Here is a 10,705-nt window from a genome sequence, read left to right as displayed (position 1 = left end):
CAGGAGGAAAGCCTCTTTTCCACAGGAAGGAAAGCACTGAGCCTTACACTGTTAGAAGGCAAGTGAGAGACAGCTCTCAGGAAGTAAAGGTCAGACAGACTTTTTGGCAATGGCAGCTTTATCTGGGAGCAATCCCTGGATATTGAGAATTTTGAAGGGGAAATCCCATTTTGGCCATGGATGTTGAATGAGAAGGATAGTTCTTTTCTATCTGAAGGAAAGTTCAGAGCCTCAGTGTCTCAGGGGTACAGGAGAAGAGACCCTCAACATACCAAGGGCAGTTCGACCAGTCGGGCCAAGCCAACCAGAGCTGTTACCCGTTCCCTTGGATCAATGGGGCCCTGCAGTGTCACAATGGTCCCTTGCTTCCATGAGGCCTTGCAGAGTCACTGGGGTCTCCTTGGTTCCATATGTCACAATGGACCCTTGGTTCCATGGGGACTCACAGTGTCAGAAGGGTGTCCTTGGTTCCATGAGGCCCTGCAAAGCCCCTTGATTCAGTGAGGCCTCCAAGTGTCATCATGGCCTCCAGGATTCCATGAGGCCCCACAATGTCACAATGGACCTTTGGTTCCATGGGGTCCCACACTGTTCCATGAATCCTTAGTTCCATGGGGCCCTGTAGTATCACAATTGACTCCTTGGTTCCATGGTGCAACACAGTGTGACAACTGCCCCTTGGCCTGCCAACACTCCATAGTGTCACAATGGTTCCTTGCTTCCATGAGGTCTTGTAGTGTCACAATGGCCCCTTGGTTCAATGATGCCTTCGGTGTCACAATGGTCTCCGTGATTCCCTAAGGCCTTGCAGTGTCACCACAGGCCATTGGTTTCACTGAGCCCCACAGTGTCACTGTGGTCCCCTTGGCTCCACAAGGCTCTGGAGTGTCACAATGGCCCTTTGGTTTCACAAGGCCTCAAAGTGTAAAAATGGCCTCCATGATTTCATGAGGCCTTGCTGTGTCACAATGGACCTTTGGTTCCATGATGCCCCGGTGTGTCACACCGGCCTCCTTGGTTCTGTTGGACCCTTCATCCCATGGAGACCCATGGTGTTCACTGGAGTCCCCTTGATTCCATGAGGCCCTGCCATGCTATAATGGCCCCTTGGTTCCAGTGGGTCCCAAAGTGTCAGAACAGTCTCCATTGTTCCATGAGGCCCCACAATGTCACTGTCATCCCCTTGATTCCACAGGGCCCCACAGTGGAACAATGGACTCTTGGTTCCATGAAGCTCCTGAGTCATAATGGTCTCCTTGGATCCACAGTGTCACAGTGGCCCCTTGGCTCGGTGTGGCCACGCTGTGTCACAATGGCTCATGGTTCCATGAGGCCACACAGTTTAACAACAGACCCTTAGTTCCACGAGGCCTTGCTGTGTCACAATGGACTTCTGGTTCCATGAGCTCTCACACTGCCAGCAGCACTCTCCTTGGTTCTGCAGTGTCACCATGGCCCCTTTGTTCCAGGAGGTTCCATAGTAGAATACGGTCACCTTGGTTCCGTGAGGTTCTGCAGTGTCACAATGGACGCATGGTTCCACCAGGCCTTGCTGTGTCAGAATGGACCCTTTTTTCCAAGAGGTTTCTCAGAGTCACAATGGTCTCCTTGGAGCCGCAGTATCACATTGGTTCAATGTGGCTCCAATGTGCCAGAATGGATTTTGGTTTCATGGAGTTCTGCTGTGTCACCATGGACCCTTTGTTCCATGAGTTTGCACCGTGTCACAGCTGAGTCCTTGGTTCTGTGAGGCCTTGCCAACACCAAATCTCAAAAATATCAGAATAAGACTCATTAACACTAATTTGCACGTTGCCTCCGCTTGAGGCGTGATGATCTGATTCAGGAATGGCATGGTGACAATCCCCCTGCTGCTCAGGCCACACAGACACCAATGTGATAGATGGCAAATGGCATTTATTAATGGTTACGCGGGGTTATATAATGGCGGTTAACGGTCAACAAAACAGGGGGCTAAGTAACTTTAACAGTAAAGGGGAGGGGTTCTGTCTACCCATAACATCGCGAGATTTTCTGATTGGTCCCTAACCTCCCAGATTTGCCTCCCCCCCTTTATGATTAATTAAAACCACAGAAAGTGTAAAAGTTATAAAAATACAAAGGCTATCAAACTGATACATGGCAAAACTGACAACTGGTAAAAAACAATACAACATGTCTGCAACTAACGCGCTTCAAAGCAACTGTTGGTGGTCAACAAATAAAATGTTAACTTTTTCTAACTGGTTTTTAACAAACAATACTAACTTGTTTAAAATGCAAGGTCTAAAAATCAATGTGAGGAGTATCATAGCAACTGGGCCTAATAAGGAGGAAACAACGGTGGTCAGCTATGGGGACTAGTCAAACTATGACTCAAACTGTCTTTGCTGGGCTTTTCTCTCAGTCTTTCTCTGTGCTAGCCTTTCTTTCAGTTTGCCTATGGAGTCTCTTACGACTTCGATATGGTCTGTGTAAAAACAACATTGTTCTTTCAAGGCAGCACACAGGCTTCTCTGTTGCATGAACAGGAGGTTCAATTCTTGTCTCTTCTGCAGGACGGTCACAAGTTTTTGCAACTCTTGTTGTGTTGGTACTTTTGTAGAGGCTTTTCTTTGTTGATGTTTGGGACGTAGAATGCAACTGGAGGAGCATCATCTGGATGGAGGAAGAAGCTGAAGAAACAGTTTTTGAGATCAATGATCACAAGTGGCTAATCATTGAGAGTGAAGGAAGTCTTTGCTGAAGCAGTTCTATGTCCTCAATGACTTCATTGATCTTCTTGAGGTTGTGCAGCAGTCTCTATGAGCCTGAAGTTTTCTCCTGAATGACGAACACTGGAGAATTCTATGGACTTGGTCTCTAGAGGGAAAGTCTTGCTGATCAAACACTAGCATGACTTGTTCTGCTGCATGTGGTGGCAAAGCGATAGCTTTGGCTACTTGGGTGTTGGTGTTCTCTGGAACAGTCAGTAGTGGTTGAAGAGCTTTGGCTAAGTCTGTCAGCTCTTCATTCTGATTTGCTGAAACAATCGAAGGATAAATGACAAGTCTAAGGATGCTGCTTCTGTCTTTACTAATTATTAAAAAGTCTTGTCTTTTGGGCAAAGTTCTAGTGACACTAGTAGGTATCACTGTGTGGTTCTCATCTATGAAGCAACGTAAAGTCTACAATCTTCTGTGGGTGAAGCACAAGGGCTGGAATCTCTGTGCAGTCGTGCAGTCGTGCAGTCAACATCTGTGCTTCTTCTTTTTTTTTTTTTTTTTTTTTTGCTTGTGGAATGGTCAGCATTTTCTTGCCCATGCTTCTTGTCAGCATTCTCATGCTCTTGATCAAGTTTCACATTATTTACTGAGGTCTACCTGGACTTTTGCACCTGCTAAAACACAAACAAATCCACGTCCCCGCAGGGACTGGAGGATTATCTCAAAATCTTGGAGGTGAAGAATGGTCCTGATGTGAAAATAAAACATTGATCTGTTCTGTTTCAGTCTCTATGCAATATTGCATAGGGAAATGTAAGATAACAACAATTAGAAATCAATCAGATAATACACACAACTAATAACAGATCTGAAATCATACAATTATCAGTCACTACAACACTGAACTGTCATCCCAGAGTCTGCGACATCTGATGAACCTTGAAACAACAGAGAATTGGAGAACTCATGTCCGGATTCATGTTTCTCCAAACTCCCTTTGAAATCAGGCTCAGCTATCATACATGGTCAAATTGCCAAGCCAAAAGGACTTGAATACTTTTTGATGCAGAAAACATCTGGGTTGATTGTCAATCATTCCATTCAAGTAGAGCTAGACCTTGGCCAGAGTTCAAACTCTAACTGATGGACATCACTTAATATATTTTAAAACAAGACTGTTAAAATCAGCAATTATGAATAGGAAACCTTAGGATTAAAGATCAATCAAACCATTAAAGAATTGAATCCCTCCAAAACTTCTGTCAGGACAGAAATTCTTCAAACACAGCAAACCTCTTGAATTCTCGGCTGAGGTACTGTATAATAACTGAAGAAATAATAACTGAAGAAAACCACGAAACTGGCAATCTGGATTTAAAAGAAACCTAAAAAATATGAGTAGTTAAGAAACAAAAAGACAAGATTCTGAGGAGACACATGTCATGTAGATGATCACACAAAGATATAGTGAAACACATGAAAGCTGGCTATTGGGGTTGGCTGCGTGCCTGCTGCTGCGGGACCGGAGCAGGGCCGGTACCTCAGGCACCCTCTGCACCTCGACCATGCCCCGTCTCTGCTTGTGCCGTCACGGGAGTGCAGGCGCTTCCGCCCTGACCACGCCTCCCCTGCACTTGTCTCGGCGCAGGTGCGGTCTCGGGAACGTCCTCTCTGCCTGTGACCAACACCTGCGCTGTCCCAATCCCGATCTGGCTCCGTTCCCGCTTGGCGGTGTCTGTGCCGCGTCTGAGAACTGGGGAAAAACCCTCCCCTCTTTCCTGCCAGCATGTGTGGTGTCCTGCAAACCTTCTCTGTTCCTGCCGACCATGTCCGCGTCCCTCCACCCTGGGGTTCGCCACCCTGCGGTGCGGAAGGCGGAGGCTCCGCCCAGGCTCTCAGACTCTGAGTTAATGACGGTGCCTCGCGCCTCCGAGTTAAGGGCGGTGCCTCGCGCTTCCTCCAACAGCCCATCCCAAAATGACTGCGCCTGCTCTTTTCCATCAGCCGGCGCGCCTGGGCTTGGGAGCCGCGAAGAGCATCCCCGCGGCTGCGAATCCCTGCACTCAGCAAAATCACAATCACCCACAGTCTGCGTAGCCGCCCCAGCACCCAGCCAGGGCACCACCAGCAAACAGTCCTGCGCGACTTTCCATGTTTCTTGCTCCTGCCGTGTTTTCCGTAGAGCCCACACGACTCTCCCCCATAATTTGAGATTCTGCCTTGAGCCTGAGGATATGGCCTCCTCGGCTAGGGCCTTGGTACACCTATACCACATTTCTGTGTGGAGAATATCCACTGGCTGCCCAATAACCCCAATCCGCAGTAGCCTCGATACTACGAGGGCAAAATCCCCTGGCTTGCAGTCAACACCCCACTGCCTATGAACCTGAAAAATGACCTTTGCGAGGGCCTCCATTCCTCTTGCTGGTCCAGGAGTATCCTCCCCGCTGAGCTGGGCCAGCGGCTGCGGCCGTCGTTCACCCGACCAGGCGATCCCTGTCTCCCGGGCAAAGTCCCAGGTTTTGGCACCACTTTGTTGCCTCCGCTTGAGGCGTGACGACCTGATTCGGGAATGGCACAGCGACAATCCCCCTGCCGCTCGGGCCACGTACTCGCAGACACCAATGTGGTGGACGGCAAATGGCATTTATTAACGGTTACACGGGGTTATAAATAATGGGGGTTAACGGCCAACAAAATGGGGGGCTAAGTAACTTTAACAGTAAAGGGGAGGGAGTCTGTCTACCCGTAACATTGCGAGATCTTCCGATCGGTCCCTAATCTCCCACATTTGCAGTTTAAGAGGGCATCATTTATTCAGGCCTGAGGTCTAGCAAGGGATAACTCCTAACATTATGTGAACATGTAATTCTACCAATGTCACCAAATGTGTATTACAATTTATCCAATATCGTAAAACCCACTCCAAGTTCCCAGATTTAGTCCTTTTTTCTATCACTGCATTCTTGAGCCAGATGTCTTCTTGTCTTCCAACCATTCCTGCTGGGAAGGCAGCCCCTGCATGCCTTGTTCCTGTGCTAAAAGCTCACAGGCACAGTAAAAATTAATTAACCCTTTTGATAATGAGCCAAAGGCTTTGTGTGGGCAGGCAGAGGGAGGCAGGAGGCAGAGCTGTCAGCAAAGGAAGGGCCCAGCCAGGTGGGGCAGCCAGGGGATGCCAACAGCCTGCAGGGACAGAGGCACAGGGCAGGGACTCCGTGGGACAGCCTGGGCTGCACAGGGCACAGGGATGGGCAGCAGCTGCAAGACAGCCCTGCCAGAGCCAACTTGGGCAGCACTTTGGCCATGGCTGCTGGCCCTGGGGCCAGGAGGGGACAAGTGACCCTTGCAGGCCTGGGGCCGCATTGCCTCCTTGTCCCTGCTCAGCAGCCTGGCAGGGGCCACCCCATGTTCCTGCCCTTGCCATAGCACATCCCCACATGCCAGTGCCCATCCCAGGAAGAGCCCTGAGCAAGGAAGGAGGGACAGGATCTGCCTGGCCAGGGGCTGGGGCTCAGGCCTTGGCCCTTTGCATTCCTCAAACACATCCAGGTTTGCTCAGGACCAGAGACACCTTTCCCTTGCTTGTCCCCACCAGATATCACTGCCTCCAGTGTTCTGCTCTGCCTGGAGAACTTCCTCAGTTGTGTCCCTCAGTGGGACCCATTAAAACTTGTAGAAACTTTGGAGTTTAAATTTAATTTTTAGTTCCTGAGAAGTTCTTTGAACACTCTCTGGGACTGAGTCTTATGTAAACAGCAGCAAAGCCCTGAGAGGGTCATTAAAGTCCTTGTGCTGTGTCTGTGCTGCTGAGCTGGGCTGGGCTTCTGCCACAGGAGCTCTTGGAAACCAAGAACACAAAAAGTCATTTCTCCTGATGAGCAGCTTTTCTCTCAGTCCAGCAGGGCTGAGGGCACTGCTTGCAGGTACCTGAGAGCAGTGAAACAGAGAGAGACTTAAAGGAACTGGAAGGACAATTTTGAGCTCATTCATGGAGAAATCTTCCCAGTTTTTGACACAGTCAGTTTCTGGCTGCAGGGATCTCCTAAAGCTGGAGATGGCAGGACTGATGTGACTGTAAGGATGGCTCTGCTGCCCTTTCTGCTTTGGGGGAGGATGTGCTGCAGAGCGGGGTTGCCCTGGGCACCGTCAGAGGGACAGGGCAGGACGGCTCCTGCTGCCAGGGACGGCTGCAGGGGGTGAAGCTGGGGCTGCAGCCAGGGCTGCCCAGGGCTGTCCTGCAGAGCAGTTCCTGCAGCCCTCAGGGCTCTTGGCCAGCCCAGGGCATGTGCCACCTGCCAGGGGCGGCTCTCAGCCTGCCTGGCAGCTCCCCATGGACGCTGCAGGTGAGCTGTGGGTGCACGGAGTGACTCCTGCCAGGGCAGGTCCTGCTGCTGTGAAGAGGGTGCTGTGTGGGCCAGGGCTGCTCAGAGCTCCAGCTCATTCCCAGCTCATTCCTGAGGGGACTTTTCATTGGGTCATTCAGGGCAGGGGTTTCCTGCTTGGGTCTCTGCTTTCCTGAATCTGTGCTCCCACTTCTCCCTGGCTCAGCTTGGTGGCAATGGAAACTCAGCTGTGCAGGGCAGAGCAGGGGCTGAGGCTCTTCAGCCATCACACTGAGTTTTCCTGGGAACCTCAGCAAGAGCCCACACCTGCCCAGCCTCCAGATCCATGCAGCATCACCTTTCCCTGGTGCCCAGGCTGGGGAAGCTGTTCTTTAATCCCTGCAGGGCCGAGCAGCTGCAGGGCAGGGCTGGCCCAGGGGCTGGGCTGGGCTCTGGCAGCTCTGGCAGGGAAGGAGCCTGGGGCCACAGAAGCAGCTCGGGGTGGGACAGCTCCAGCAGCAGAGCCGTGGGCAGGGAGGGAGGGAGGCAGTGCCGAGGGCAGCCCTGCTGCAGGGCAGATGTGGCACCTGCTGGGCCTGCCCTGCAGGGCAGACACTACCCTGAGCAGCACAGCTCTTGTGTCCCCTCGCAGCCAGCACAGCCCTCAGCCCGGGGGCTCAGGGCCCTCAGTCCCTCCTGGGCTGGCAGAGGAGCCCCAGAGATGAAGGGCATCTCTGTGGCCATGTGCCCATTCCCTGCTGACCAGGGCCTGAGGGCCACTGTCCTGCCCTGCTGCTGCCTGGCAGGGGCTGGGCAGGGCTGGCCAGGGAAAGGCTTTTCCTCAGGCCCGGCTCTCTCTCTCCTTGCCTTGCCCAGGTGCTGCTGGCATTGCTGAGGGGCTCTCTGCATTGGCAGCTCCAGCTGCAGGGCCAGGCCCAGCCCTTGGGCTCCTCCTGTGCAGGCTGAGCACAGCAATGGGGTGTCCCAGCTCCCTGTGCCCGGGGTGCTCTGGGCAGGGCAGCCTGGGACCCTGGCAATGAGTCCACTCTCCTCAAGCAGTGCCATGGACAGGACCCTTGGTGTGTCCTCAGGATGCCATCCAAGCTGTCAGCTGCCTCCAGGGGACACTGGGGGACAGGAGTGTCCTTGGCCAGAGTGGGGCTGGGACTCTGAGAAAGGCTAAACCAGTTTGCTCTGCTGTGGGTTCCTCTGCTCTCAGTTGTGTCAGGCTGATTTCCAGGGGAACACAGGGACTGCCCTGGATCACAGAAAAGGGCAGCTGGGGACAGACGGAGTGACAGAGCAGCTCCCCTAGCCCTTCACTGAGTTCCAACCACTGCTCTTGCCTTGCACAGCTGTCTCTGCTCTCCCTGGGCGCAGCAGGAAACCCTCTCAAACTGCCTTTGGCCATCACCCTCCCTTAGTCCTGGGACAGGAGATGCTGCTGAGCTCCTCAGCCTCAGAAGCTGTTTGAGCTGATGGAATCCTACCCCAGGACTTGCCCCTGTCCCCATTCCATGACCCCACTGCTTCAGAGCAGAGCTGACCCCTTGGTGTCCATGGGCAGAGCCCCTGCTCATCACAGCAATGGGGCCAGATTCCAGCAAAATTCCAGGCACGGGCCTGAAGGAAGAGCTCTGAGAAAAGGAAAACTGGGGGGCACAGAGCAACAGGGGCAGGGCTGGGGGAAAGGGCTTGGACAGAGCTCAGCAAAGTCTGCCCTGACTTGTCACTGTCTCCCCTTTGAACAGCTCCCCATGACCCACTGTCTCTCAGCCAGTATCGGCATCAATTGTTGCAATAAAGGTGGTGTATTGGGATGGCCCCAAATTTGCCAGGCTCCACAACATTTGCCCTGTGCACCTGACCTTGTTGGGGTCATTATCATGCTGTCCATCCCTCCCAAAGAGTGCCTCCAATACTGCCACTTCTCTCAGCTGTTGGATTCCATCCTCAAGAGTCTTCCAGCACATTCTATGGTGCTGCTCCTGCATTCTCTCCCTGTGAACAAACCTCTCTCTGACACTTATTAAAAGCCCTGGCTCCCTTACAAAAATCTGATTGATACCTGAGTGCTGGGTCAAGCGTCCCAAATTCCTTGCCTCACCACCATCCAGCTGAACACCTGTACCCATAAGATCCCAGACCCAGAGTAACCAGGTTGTATAAGCCTCACGTCCCTGTCGTACAATGTCTGTGTGCAGATTACAGAGACTTTTGTACATCAGGGACTCAGTGATGATCTCAACCATTGGCTCCCCTGTGAGTTGTGAGGGCCCTCCATTCTTATCCTTGTCTGGGTGCTCTGATTTCATCTTAGACCTCCTCGTTTCCACAGGGGCAGCTGCTGCTGGCTGTGACTCCCTCTGCAGTTCAGCTGGAACCTGGACAGTTGTAACATCTGTGGGTTCTGCTGCTGCACCATCAGACTCTCCCTCTTTGAGGCAGGAGGAGGTCTCCTCACCAGCTGGGGAAGTGTAGTCCTTCAGCATCTGGCCCATCTCACACATCTCCTTCACCAGACCCCCCACCCAATCTGGGTGGTTCATTTCTGAGGTGGGCTGTGGGGCGTGGTCAGGCTCTGGGGTGTTGAGGATTTCTTGTAGGTTGAGGAGTTTTTGCTAGACAATGGCCATATTCAGCCGATGCACAATCCAGCCTGCTTGTACTAATGGACAATGAACACGTTCACAAACAATGGATAATGGACTTATTCAGAAATGGGGTCAGTATATCCTTGAGAAAGATACAAGAAGAAGAGTCATCAGGACTCAGCAAATTTGTCAGCAAGCTTGGGAGAGTGAGAAAAAAGAGAAAGCAATGGGTGGGCCAGACAACCACAGCAAGATGCACAAAAAATTAGATGATCCAATCAGCATTTTAATTTAGATGTGTAAACAGCTAGGATTAACTAATCATGTACTAGCTAGAGACGCGTGGGCAGTAGAAACTTACTATAAATCTAGTCTTTTTAGGGATAATAAATTTGGCTTCACTGGATCATATTGGTCATGGTGTGCTGTCCCTGAACATCCGCATAACTGGGCTCCTGGAAGTCTTCCTCTATGTCACATTCCGTGGGTTTTTATTTACTCCTTATTTGTCCATCCTGTAGAAAAGGATTGGTGTCAGTGGGAAACTGACATTGCTTGTTTGAAGGGGAGCCCACCCATCCTGCCTGAGGATGATGAACTCCTCTGTTTTAAAGTCTCTTTTTGAGGGTCTCTTCTTGGGTCTGGTACAGGTTGGTTTTTGGTTTCCTCTCCTCCAGGCTGTCCTGGCCTGTGCTGGGAAAAGCCCACTGCTGGGACATCTGTGCACCCTGGGATCCCAGGGTCCTGGGCATCTGCATGGGGATGGGCAATGTAACAAAGGACTGGCTGGAGGCCTTTGGAAATGGGAATTTATGGACAGGTGGGACTGCTCAATCTGACTGCACCATGCCCTTACCTCTGGATCTCCTTCCTGCTTGGCAGGATTCTGTTTCCAGGTAGTGTGGGCAAGGACTGGCACTCACCTGCACAGAAAGGCTTCTGCCTTTTGTCCCTGTAGCTAAACCCAGGGTGAGAGTCCTCCTTTAGTGCTCAAAGAAAGGAAAGGAAATCCCAGAAGGGATGTGCTCTGTCTTTGAAACCATTACCAATTGTGAGGAACACCCCTGCTAAAGTAGGATGT

This window comes from Melozone crissalis, unplaced genomic scaffold, assembly GCF_028551555.1.
Source record: "Melozone crissalis strain CALT ecotype California unplaced genomic scaffold, PUWL_Pcris_2 ptg000021l_1, whole genome shotgun sequence".
Classification (NCBI taxonomy): Eukaryota; Metazoa; Chordata; class Aves; order Passeriformes; family Passerellidae; genus Melozone; species Melozone crissalis.
The sequence above is the reverse complement of the archived record's forward strand: the minus strand, read 5'-3'. Positions refer to the sequence as shown.